The sequence below is a fragment of the Oncorhynchus kisutch genome, linkage group LG21, assembly GCF_002021735.2.
Source record: "Oncorhynchus kisutch isolate 150728-3 linkage group LG21, Okis_V2, whole genome shotgun sequence".
NCBI lineage: Eukaryota > Metazoa > Chordata > Actinopteri > Salmoniformes > Salmonidae > Oncorhynchus > Oncorhynchus kisutch.
In genome coordinates this window covers 7,118,352-7,130,917 of record NC_034194.2, presented here as the reverse complement: position 1 = coordinate 7,130,917, position 12,566 = coordinate 7,118,352, and positions in this window count along the sequence as shown.

Sequence of the window (12,566 nt, the reverse complement as noted above, 5' to 3'; positions counted from 1 at the left end):
ACACAGTAGAAAAAAGAAAAAAAAGTATATATACATTGTGTGCAAAAGGAATGAGGAGGTAGGCAAATAATTACAATCTAGCAGATTAACACTGGAGTGATAAATGATCAGATGGTCATGTGCAGGTAGAGATACTGGTGTGCAAAAGAGCAGAAAAGTAAATAAATAAAAACAGTATGGGGATGAGGTAGGTAAATTGGGTTGGCAATTTACCGATGGACTATGTACAGCTGCAGCGATTGGTTAGCTGCTCAGATAGCAGATGTTTAAAGTTGGTAAGGGAGATAAAAGTCTCCAACTTCAGCGATTTTTGCAATTCGTTCCAGTCACAGGCAGCAGATGACAAACTATTCAATACAGAATCTGAGCATACTACAATTCTGATAGGTTAAATGTCCTGGAGGGCAGCTACTACTATCGCCAACAGTTCAACAGAGTATACTGACAGTTCATCTGTTAGTCTTCAGCATAACTCCACATCAACTTGTGTAATGTAAATGCCTGCTCCTGTATGACCACTATCTGGGTCCTTGGAGCCATCTGTAAAAATCTGTAAACTATAAAAGCTTCTACCAATGTAATTATTAACCGGTTCCCCTATATCACTCACTTTGGTCTCTTCACCAGTGGTTAATGCGTCTGACCAAGGACTTGGGCATGTCCTACGTCGACAATTTTGACTCCTTCTGGAATAGGCCTGGCTACTTTGTGGAAGACTGAATTCACCTGGGTGAAAATGGCTCCCGGCTGTTGTCATCAAACATTGGATAGGTTGTTGGTCAACTAAATTGATGCGATGACAATATTAGCATTACATGTAAGTCAGTTTTTACCATCTCCTCTTTGGTTTCTATGAGAGTTCCACATGTTGTATCTGAAAGTGGTGACATGCCAAATGGTGCTAACTGGATAAATGTAATTGTTATTCCTACTTTGTTTTATTTCCCTAATAGGTATAATCCAATCTTTGAGTCTCATGCTGTGCTGAAATCTCAAAGTAATCTGACTTGTATTGAAACTCAGTATGATTTTAAATGCGGAAATAGTTTGACATTTTTACATCTTAATATTTGTAGTTTGTTACCTAAAATAGATCATGTCAAGATCTGGTTCTCTCAGGCAGACACTGATATTTTTATTGATTTTGAGACATGGTTAAATGATAAAACCCTGGGCGATGATGTTTCTATGGATGGTTACAATGTGTTTAGGGTGGATAGGAAAGGCAAAGGTGGTGGTGTTGCTATTTACACAAGGAATATTCTTCCTGTGTCTCTGTTAAAGGCTACCTCCAATCCTAAACCATTTTAATTGTTGGCTTTAAGTCTTCAGTTGGGTTCAAACTCAAAAATAACAGTTATAGGAATCTGTCATCCACCCTCCGCCAAGAAGTGTGTACTAAACAAACTCATTGATTTAATTGCCATTTTTATCACTTGAGATTTTAATCTTGCATAGGGAACGCAGGATGCTGACTGTTTAAATGATTTTTGTACTAATCTAAATTTGACCCAGCTGATCACAAAGCCCACTCGTCCAAACTTAAAGGACCCTACGAAATCGACTTTGATTGACCTCATATTTACAAATACTCCATAGAAATATGCTGGGAGTGGGGTATTTGCTTTGGATATTAGTGACCACTGTCCTATTGTATGTGTCAGGGAAAAACAGACGTCTCAATCCAAACCTTGTTTTAATCAACAAGAGGAATTAAAAAAATGTCAATGAACAGGCCTTTTTTGTGACCTTTATTAATGTGACTTTGATTGTATTGCAACTATACCTGACCCAGAGTTGGCTCTGAACCATTTCACAAATGTTTTCAATTGTATTGTAGATAAACATGCTCCCTTTAAAAAACTGTGAATTAAAAATTGGTCTTGCCCTTGGTTCAGTCCAGAGCTATCTGAAGTCATACACAATGGGCCCAGACTGGCAGTCTTTTAGGCTGTTGAGAAATCTATGCATAAAACTAGATAAAAAAGCAAAATCAGAATATTATGTTAATACTCTCAAGACGTTACCCTGTTGGGTGAGGTTTATGGCCCCCCCATGAATACCTTTCCCCCTTATCCCCTTACCTGTGTTACCACCGAGAAAGTATGGTACCATCAAATGTTAGGGGAATGGAACAATATTTCCCTTTCTCAACCAGTTAAAAGTGTCCGTTGGTACTTCAAGAATGTGATGTCAGATCAGTTGTTGTCTGGGACATTATATCTGATGATAGGATGACATAAATTGTATCTTGGAAAGTCTACACATTCTAGTTATCAGATTCACATGGAATTGTTCTAATTTAAATGTTTAAATTTAAAACTATTTGTAATTAAAATGTAATGTAATTTTAGCCTCCTAAATAAGATAATTGTTTCATAGTAAAACATAGGCCCACTCAGTGGCCACGCCCAAGTGAACAGACATTGGTTGAGAACTATGAAACACGCCCTTCTCTACCCCAGTACAAAAGCTCATTGACGGAAGTCAAACTCAGTTCCCGATGACGTGAGGACTGGTGTCCATATGTGTAAAAGGGCTAATTTCAACTACAACTTAACATATTTAACGTTTAGTTCCAGAAATGTTAAGACTACTGTCCTAACATTTAAAGGGACAAATTTCAATGTGGAGGTGACGATCACCACGCTGGAATGATGAATTCAAATCAAATCAAATCACATTTTATTTGTCACATACACATGGTTAGCAGATGTTAGTGTGAGTGTAGCGAAATGCTTGTGCTTCTAGTTCCGACAATGCAGTAATAACCAACAAGTAATCTAGCTAACAATTCCAAAACTACTACCTTATAGACACAAGTGTAAGGGGATAAAGAATATGTACATAAAGATATATGAATGAGTGATGGTACAGAGCGGCATAGGCAAGATACAGTAGATGGTATTGAGTGCAGTATATACATATGAGATGAGTATGTAAACAAAGTGGCATATTTAAAGTGGCTAGTGATACATGTATTACATAAGGATGCAGTAGATGATATAGAGTACAGTATATACGTATACATATGAGATGAATAATGTAGGGTATGTAAACATTATATTAGGTAGCATTGTTTAAAGTGGTTAGGGATATATTTTACATAAATTCCCATCAATTCCCATTATTAAAGTGGCTGGAGTTGAGTCAGTGTGTTGGCAGCAGCCACTCAATGTTAGTGGTGGCTGTTTAACAGTCTGATGGCCTTGAGATAGAAGCTGTTTTTCAGTCTCTCAGTCCCAGCTTTGATGCACCTGTACTGAACTCGCCTTCTGGATGATAGCGGGGTGAACAGGCAGTGGCTCAGGTGGTTGCTGTCCTTGATGATCTTTATGGCCTTCCTGTGACATCGGGTGGTGTAGGTGTCCTGGAGGGCAGGTAGTTTGCCCCCGGTGATGCGTTGTGCAGACCTCACTACCCTCTGGAGAGCCTTACGGTTGTGGGCGGAGCAGTTGCCGTACCAGGCGGTGATACAGCCCATCAGGATGCTCTCGATTGTGCATCTGTAGAAGTTTGTGAGTGCTTTTGGTGACAAGCCCAATTTCTTCAGCCTCCTGAGGTTGAAGAGGCGCTGCTGCGCCTTCTTCACGATGCTGTCTGTGTGGGTGGACCAAATCAGTTTGTCTGTGATGTGTACGCCGAGGAACTTAAAACTCTGGGCTGCAGGCCCAGACGGCATCCCCAGCCGTGCCCTCAGAGCATGCGCAGACCAGCTGGCTGGTGTGTTTACGGACATATTCAATCAATCCCTATCCCAGTCTGTTGTTCCCACATGCTTCAAGAGGGCCACCATTGTTCCTGTTCCCAAGAAAGCTAAGGTAACTGAGCTAAACGACTACCGCCCCGTAGCACTCACTTCCGTCATCATGAAGTGCTTTGAGAGACTAGTCAAGGACCATATCACCTCCACCCTACCTGACACCCTAGACCCACTCCAATTTGCTTACCGCCCAAATAGGTCCACAGACGATGCAATCTCAACCACACTGCACACTGCCCTAACCCATCTGGACAAGAGGAATACCTATGTGAGAATGCTGTTCATCGACTACAGCTCGGCATTTAACACCATAGTGCCCTCCAAGCTCGTCATCAAGCTCGAGACCCTGGGTCTCGACCCCGCCCTGTGCAACTGGGTACTGGACTTCCTGACGGGCCATCCCCAGGTGGTGAGGGTAGACAACAACATCTCCACCCCGCTGATCCTCAACACTGGGGCCCCACAAGGGTGCGTTCTGAGCCCTCTCCTGTACTCCCTGTTCACCCACGACTGCGTGGCCACGCACGCCTCCAACTCAATCATCAAGTTTGCGGACGACACAACAGTGGTAGGCTTGATTACCAACAACGACGAGACGGCCTACAGGGAGGAAGTGAGGGCCCTCGGAGTGTGGTGTCAGGAAAATAACCTCACACTCAACATCAACAAAACTAAGGAGATGATTATGGACTTCGGGAAACAGCAGAGGGAACACCCCCCTATCCACATCGATGGAACAGTAGTGGAGAGGGTAGTAGGTTTTAAGTTCCTCGGCGTACACATCACAGACAAACTGAATTGGTCCACCCACACAGACAGCATCGTGAAGAAGGCACAGCAGCGCCTCTTCAACCTCAGGAGGCTGAAGAAATTAGGCTTGTCACCAAAAGCACTCACAAACATCTACAGATGCACAATTGAGAGCATCCTGTCGGGCTGTATCACCACCTGGTACGGCAACTGCTCCGCCCACAACCGTAAGGCTCTCCAGAGGGTAGTGAGGTCTGCACAACGCATCACCGGGGGCAAACTACCTGCCCTCCAGGACACCTACACCACCCGATGTCACAGGAAGGCCATAAAGATCATCAAGGACAACAACCACCCGAGCCACTGCCTGTTCACCCCGCTATCATCCACAAGGCGAGGTCAGTACAGGTGTATCAAATCAAATCAAATGTATTTATATAGCCCTTCGTACATCAGCTGATATCTCAAAGTGCTGTGCAGAAACCCAGCCTAAAACCCCAAACAGCAAGCAATACAGGTGTAGAAGCACGGTGGCTAGGAAAAACTCCCTAGAAAGGCCAAAACCTAGGAAGAGACCTAGAGAGGAACCAGGCTATGTGGGGTGGCCAGTCCTCTTCTGGCTGTGCCGGGTGGAGATTAAAACAGAACATGGCCAAGATGTTCAAATGTTCATAAATGATCAGCATTTTCGAATAATAAGAAGGCAGACAGTTGAAACTGGAGCAGCAGCACGGCCAGGTGGACTGGGGACAGCAAGGAGTCATCATGTCAGGTAATCCTGGGTCATGGTCCTAGGGCTCAGGTCCTCCGAGAGAGAGAAGGAGAGAATTAGAGAACGCACACTTAGATTCACATAGGACACCGAACAGGGCAGGAGAAGTACTCCAGATATAACAAACTGACCCTAGCCCCCTGACACATAAACTACTGCAGCATAAATACTGGAGGCTGAGACAGGAGGGGTCAGGAGACACTGTGGACCCATCCGAGGACACCCCCGGACAGGGCCAAACAGGAAGGATATAACCCCACCTACTTTGCCAAAGCACAGCCCCCACACCACTAGAGGGATATCTTCAACCACCAACTTACCATCCTGAGACAGGGCCGAGTATAGCCCACAAAGATCTCCGCCATGGCACAACCCAAGGGGGGGCGCCAACCCAGACAGGATGACCACATCAGTGAATCAACCCACTCAGGTGACGCACCCCTTCCAGGGACGGCATGAGAGGGCCCCAGTAAGCCAGTGACTCAACCCTTGTAATAGGGTTAGAGGCAGAGAATCCCAGTGGAAAGAGGGGAACCGGCCAGGCAGAGACAGCAAGGGCGGTTCGTTTCTCCAGAGCCTTTCCGTTCACCTTCCCACTCCTGGGCCAGACTACACTCAATCATATGACCCACTGAAGAGATGAGTCTTCAGTAAAGACTTAAAGGTTGAGACCGAGTTTGCGTCTCTCATCAAAGCTGGGACCGAGAGACTGAAAAACGGCTTCTATCTCAAGGCCATCAGACTGTTAAACAGCCACCACTAACATTGAGTGGCTGCTACCAACACACTGACTAAACTCCAGCCACTTTAATAATGGGAATTGATGGGAAATGATGTAAAATATATCACTAGCCACTTTAAACAATGCTACCTAATATAATGTTTACATACCCTACATTATTCCTCTCATATGTATACGTATATACTGTACTCTATATCATCTACTGCATCTTTATGTTTTACATGTATCACTAGCCACTTTAACTATGCCACTTTGTTTACATACTCATCTCATATGTATATACTGCACTCAATACCATCTACTGTATCTTGTCTATGCCGCTCTGTACCATCACTCATTCATATATCTTTATGTACATATTCTTTATCCCCTTACACTTGTGTCTATAAGGTAGTAGTTTTGGAATTGTTAGCTAGATTACTTGTTGGTTATTACTGCATTGTCGGAACTAGAAGCACAAGCATTTCGCTACACTCGCATTAACATCTGCTAACCATGTGTATGTGACAAATAACATTTGATTTGATTTGATTTGACCTGCATCGATGACACCCCCCCCACAGGCATTATCCGCACTGAGCTAAAGGCTAGAGCTGCCGCTTTTCAGGGGAGTGGGACTCTGACATCTGACGCTCATCGGATGTGGCAGGGCTTGCAAACCATTACAGACTACAAAGTGAAGCACACCCAAGAGCTGCCTAGTGACACGAGCCTACCAGATGAGCTAAACTACTTCTATGCTTGCTTCGAGGCAAATAACACTGAAACATGCATGAGAATCATCACAAATCTGTCTGCCACTCTGTACCTCCTGGGCTCTGATCTCGTTTTTACCTTTTTCCTGTCCACGACCATTCTCTTGCCTACCCCTTTGGATTAATAAACATTGTGTGACTACAACCATCTGCATCTGGGTCTCACCTTGTGTCATGATGGTAATAATAGCTATAGTCTTTAGTTTTGTATGTAATAGTAGTCAATAGAGCAATGATCGGTTCAATGCCCTCTTGTCCACCTATTGTAGACATCAGGAAGCCATTTGTGAGTATATTTACTTGACTGCAGTGCTGCTAAAGGCACCTGAAAGCTGGGTGTGGCATTCCAGTTGTTCTTGGTTAGCTAGCTAGCTTCTTCAACCCACATTGACAGTAGTGAGTTCTAGTGACGATAAAAATCGTAAACCATTTCTCAGTAGTCAGAACACTCAAGAGGCAAAGCACAGCCCCAAAGCATCGGGTGTGGCTCTTGCATGGTTTACATGAAACATGTAGGTATTGCAGACTTGGTCAGGGAGAGGTTGAAAATGTCAGTGAAGACACTTGCCAGTTGGTCTGAGTACATGTCCTGGTAGTCCGTCTGGCCCCGCGCCCTTGTGAATGCTAACCTGTTCAAAGGTCTTGCTCATATCGGCTACGGAGAGTGTGATCACACAGTCGTACAGAACAGCTGGTGCTCTCATGCATGCTTCAGTGTTGCTTGCCTCAAAGTGAGCATAAAAGGCATTTGACTTGTATGGTAGGCTCGTGTCACTGGGCAGCTTGCGGCTGGGTTTGCCTTTTGTGGTCCGAAATAGTTTGTAAGCTCTGCAACATCCAACGAGTGTCAGAGCCGGTGTAGTAGGATTCAATCTTAATCCTGTATTGATGCTTTGCCTGTTTGATGGTTCGTCTGAGGCCATAGCGGGATTCCTTATAAGCGTCCGGATTAGCGTTCCAGCTCTAGGCTTTAGCTCGGTGCAGATGTTGCCTGTATTCCATGGCTTCTGGTTGGGATATGTACGTATGGTCACTGTGGGGACGATATCGTCGGTGCACTTATTGATGAAGCCGGTGACTGAGGTGGTATACTCCTCAATGCTGCAGCAGGTAGCCTAGTGGTTAGAGCGTTGGGCCAGTAACCGAAAGGTTGCTGGATTGAATCCCTAAACTGACAAGAGAAAAATCTGCCGTTCTGCCCCTGAACAATGAAGTTAACCCACTATTCCCCGGTAGGCCATCATTGAAAATAATAATTTGTTCTTAACTGACTTGCCTAGTTAAATAAAGTTTAAATGCCATTGGATGAATCCCGGAACATATTCCAGTTTGTGTTAGCAAAACAGTCCTGTAGCGTATCATTCACGTCATCTGACCACTTCCGTATTGAGCAAGTCCCTGGTACTTCCTGCTTTAGTTTTGCTTTTAAGCAGGATTCAGGAGGATAGAATTATGGTCAGATTTGCCAAATGGAGGGCGAACGAGGGCTTTGTATGAGTCTCTGTGTGTGGAGTGAAGGTGGTCTAGAGTGCTGGTAGAAATTAGGTAAAACCGATTTAAGTTTGCCTGCATTAATGTCCCCGGCCACTAGGAGCGCTGCTTCTGCATTAGCATTTTCTTGTTTCCTTATGGTTTTATACAGCTCTATTAGTGCGGTCTTAGTGCCAGCATCAGTTTGCTTTGTAAATAGATGGCTATAGATGAAAACTCTCTTGGTACAGTTTATCATGAGGTACTCTACCACAGGCGAGCAATACCTCAAGACTTCCTTAATATTAGACATCGTGCACCAGCTGTTATTGACAAATAGACCCACACCCCCACTCCTCGTCTTACCAGACGTAGCTGTTCTGTCCTGCCGATGCATGGAAAACCCAGCCAAATATATATTATCTGTGACGTCGTTCAGCCACGACTCAGTGAAACATGTGATATTACAGTTATTAATGTCCCGTTGGTAGAATAGTCTCGAACGGAGATCATCCAGTTGATTTTCCAGTGATTGCAGGTTGGCCAATAGAGCAAATGGTAGAGGTGGGTTACCCAATCACCGACAAATTCTAAAAGGCACCCAATCTCTGCCCAATTTTCTTCACGCAAATAACAGGGATTTGATCTCGGAGAAGCAGTATATCCATCTCATTGGACTCATTAAAGAAAAAAATATTTGTCCAGTTCGAGGTGAGTAATCGCTGTACTGATATCCAGAAGCTTTTTTCGGTCATAAGAGACTGTAGCAGCAACATTATGTACAAAATAAGTTACAATGTGAAAAACACACAAAATAGCACAGTTGGTTAGGAGCCCGTAAAACAGCACCATTGTATTTGTAATCCTGTAACTGATTCTATCAAAAATGAATTCTCCTCATGGTTACGGAGGGATTCAATGGATGGTGCTTTTAAGTCTGAGGGGCTTTCATCTATTGACATTCCCAAATACACTTGCCCTACCTTAGGCTATTGTACCACTTCATATGGAAAAACAAGCTACATAAGATAAAAAAGAGATGTTATCACCAACAGGCATAGCCACGTAAGTAGGGGTGCTGAGAGTGTTGCTGCAACCCCTGAAAAATACAAACGTAAAAAAAAGATGTTTTGCACAAAAGTAGTGGATTGGGCCTTTATCAGTCCTGTATTTGCAGACCGTTATAGATCGTTACAAAAAAAATTCAGCATCTCAGCTTTGGCAAAAAAGGTAGTTGTATAATTAAGAACAGTATCTTGCTGGGTTCAATAGTTGGAATTGTAAGAGTTGTTGCTCTGTCCCTTTCTCTGCGATCATCATTCTAATGGAATCCAGAAAGAACAAAACCCTGTCCTCAAACATTTACATCAAAAGGTGCAAAGTTATGGGCAAAGACCCAAAACATCCACATCAAATTAAATATTTTTCTTGGTCAAATAAGATGGAAAACAACCACTTTTTGTGCAGTATTAATTCACCATCCTTACAAACCACTTAATGTAAATGACTGTATTGTACATAGGATGGTCATCTAGGTTTGTACCTCTAGACTTTCCATCACCATGGAGAAAAACAATGACAATTCAGTAATTGAGTACATTGAGACATCAAGTGGTTTGTGATGTGACGATGTCGCTCATTTGGTAGAGAATGGCGCTTACAACACTAGGGTTGTGGGTTTGATTCCCATGGGGGACCAATACAAAGAAGTTTGAAAATGTATGCACACAGTAATGCAAGTTGCTCTGGATAAGAGCATCTACTAAAATGTGTAAGGAATGAATAGACCATTTCAGTTTTCACATAGAAATAAGTTGCATTTGCAAAGTATTTCAATAAACTGGAAAACATATCAAGCAAGTATTTAAACCTAGATGTTTTATTATTCAGATTAACTGTTTTGTACAGATAATTATCAGGCTCAAATTACAAATGCTGGTAAACACTGAAATACAAATACACTTAGTACATTTTTCTTCACAAAAGTTGTTCACTGGGACTTTACTAGTCCTGTATTAGCGGACGATATATATGTCGATGTCTTCAGAGCAAGCATGTTTTTTCCTTCTGCATCGCATCTGAACTAAACTGGATCTAACACTTATTTTGAAATTGTTTACATAGTGATGTGTTCTGGACTGATGTAAAGATATATCTTGGCAATAAGATGCAAACAACCATTGAAATATCTAAGTTTGACATATTATTGGTTCTACAATTGAACATGTTCATTCACAAATAAATGTATAAAGAAAAATACAATTTTAATATTTTTAACTGATTTGAAAAATTATAATTAAATGTCTCTTCACTTTATTTAACTAGGCAAGTGAATTATGAACAAATTCTTATTTACAACGACAGCCTAGGAAGAGTGGGTTAACTGCCTTGTTCAGGAGCAGATGGACAGATTTTTACCTTGTCAGCTCAGGGATTTGATCTAGCAACCTTTTGGTTACTGGCCCAATGCTCTAACCACTAGGCTACCTGCCACCCCATGGCTGTTTTTGATTTGATATGTGGATTTTTTTTTATTTTATTTGTCCTCTTTGTAATTTATTCTTTATGTAATCCCTCTGTCTCTTGTCTTTTGTATGTCACTGTTTAATAAAATGTTTTTTTTTTAATTATTATTATTATTTTTAAATTAAGATAGTGAATGAAGCCAGGCTAAGTTTTCACTTGTTTATATACTCTGCTAACTTCTGCACTAACCACACTTTACCTTCTGATTATGTTGGAGCACTAGATCTGTTGATCGTTGGAGTCAGGTATTAGATGGGTTTAGCACAAAGGCTTTCAAAGGCTCTTCTTTCGCTTTACTTTCGTACAGGTGGATGGCAACAAAATGAAAGGTGCATACACCACCACCTACTGTACTGAAGTGTGAGGCCGGTCCCTATTCATCTATTTATCAAGCCCGGTGTTTCCACATACTGTTCTGGCGTGTGAACTCATTATACTTTTTAACACAAAAGGGAAGGATGGGGAAAAGGAAAGAAAATTTGCTCTACCAATTAACCCTACACCAATTAAAACCTCACCACTATTCCACTACTTGACCCTATCTGATCCTACTTTAGGCCAGCAGCCTACGAGGATGGGACACTGTCGTTCAACACACCTTGTAACTCTTCTGCAATTACATCTCCTACACCCAAGTACTTCTCTGCAGCTGCCACCACAGCACCTTTTTTTCTGTTATTTACATTCCATTTCTGCAGTAGAGTTGATAACCATGAACGCTAAGAAGCCAACTTTACGCAGCCTACTCACAGGGAGCCTCTTAGGATCCCTCACCCTGGACCCATCTTCCTCTACTACTCTCTTCACTGCCTCAGCATACAACACCTTCTGTACTACTTTGATCCTGGCAACTTCAACCTGCCTTTCTCTCACCAGATGCTCCTGATCTCCAACACCATGGGTACCCCTACAGTTTTCGCACCAATACTACACATTCCTTTGTCTCTTGCCCTCATGCACATTTCTCACATCTAGGAATCTCCCTCCTACACACTGTTGCAACATGGCCATAAGTTTGACACCTTAAACACCGTAATGGGTTTGGGACAAAAGCTCTCATGGGATAACTGACTTAAATCTGTTGGGTAAAGACTCTGCATCAAAACTCAACAGGATAGTGAGTGTCTTCTCTGTTTCACCAACTCTCTCCACCAGGTCTCCATCACACCAAATGGCGGGCGTCAGACACTGGGAATCTTCCATTTCAGTCCTCCTCAACACTTAACGCCACGCCAGTCATCACTGCTTTCAATGGCGCCCTGCTCTGGAGAGCAAAGCAAGCCACAGGTCCCCCCCAAGGTGTGCGGTGCGGAGCACCTGCTCCCTCTAGATGAAAAACAACAAAAATGTATTGAGTCCACTTTGAGTTACTTTCACCGATTCAACAGCCCCCAACCGCTTCTACACCAATCCAGACACCACATATGGATCAGCCAGAAGGCAAGGATCCATTCTCTCCAAAAAATTCTCACTCCCACTGGGTTAGAATCATCCTTGTCATCATTGGGGTGAGGCCCAAACACGGCAACCTTCACTGCACCTGCCACCGCAGGTAATTCATCGTCACACTTGTCAGGTTAAATTTCTGAACTACCGGAGTATGGTTTCAAGTACAAAAATCAAAAAAACGAATCTTCCTCACCACACCGCTTCCCTCTACACTCAGCTCCTTTCCTTCTTCCACTCTGTCCATTTCCACATCTCCATGCTCTTTCCGCTCCTTTATCCACAGTAACAGCAAACTGTTAAAATGGTCATTGTATCTTGAATATTACACCATGTCACGTC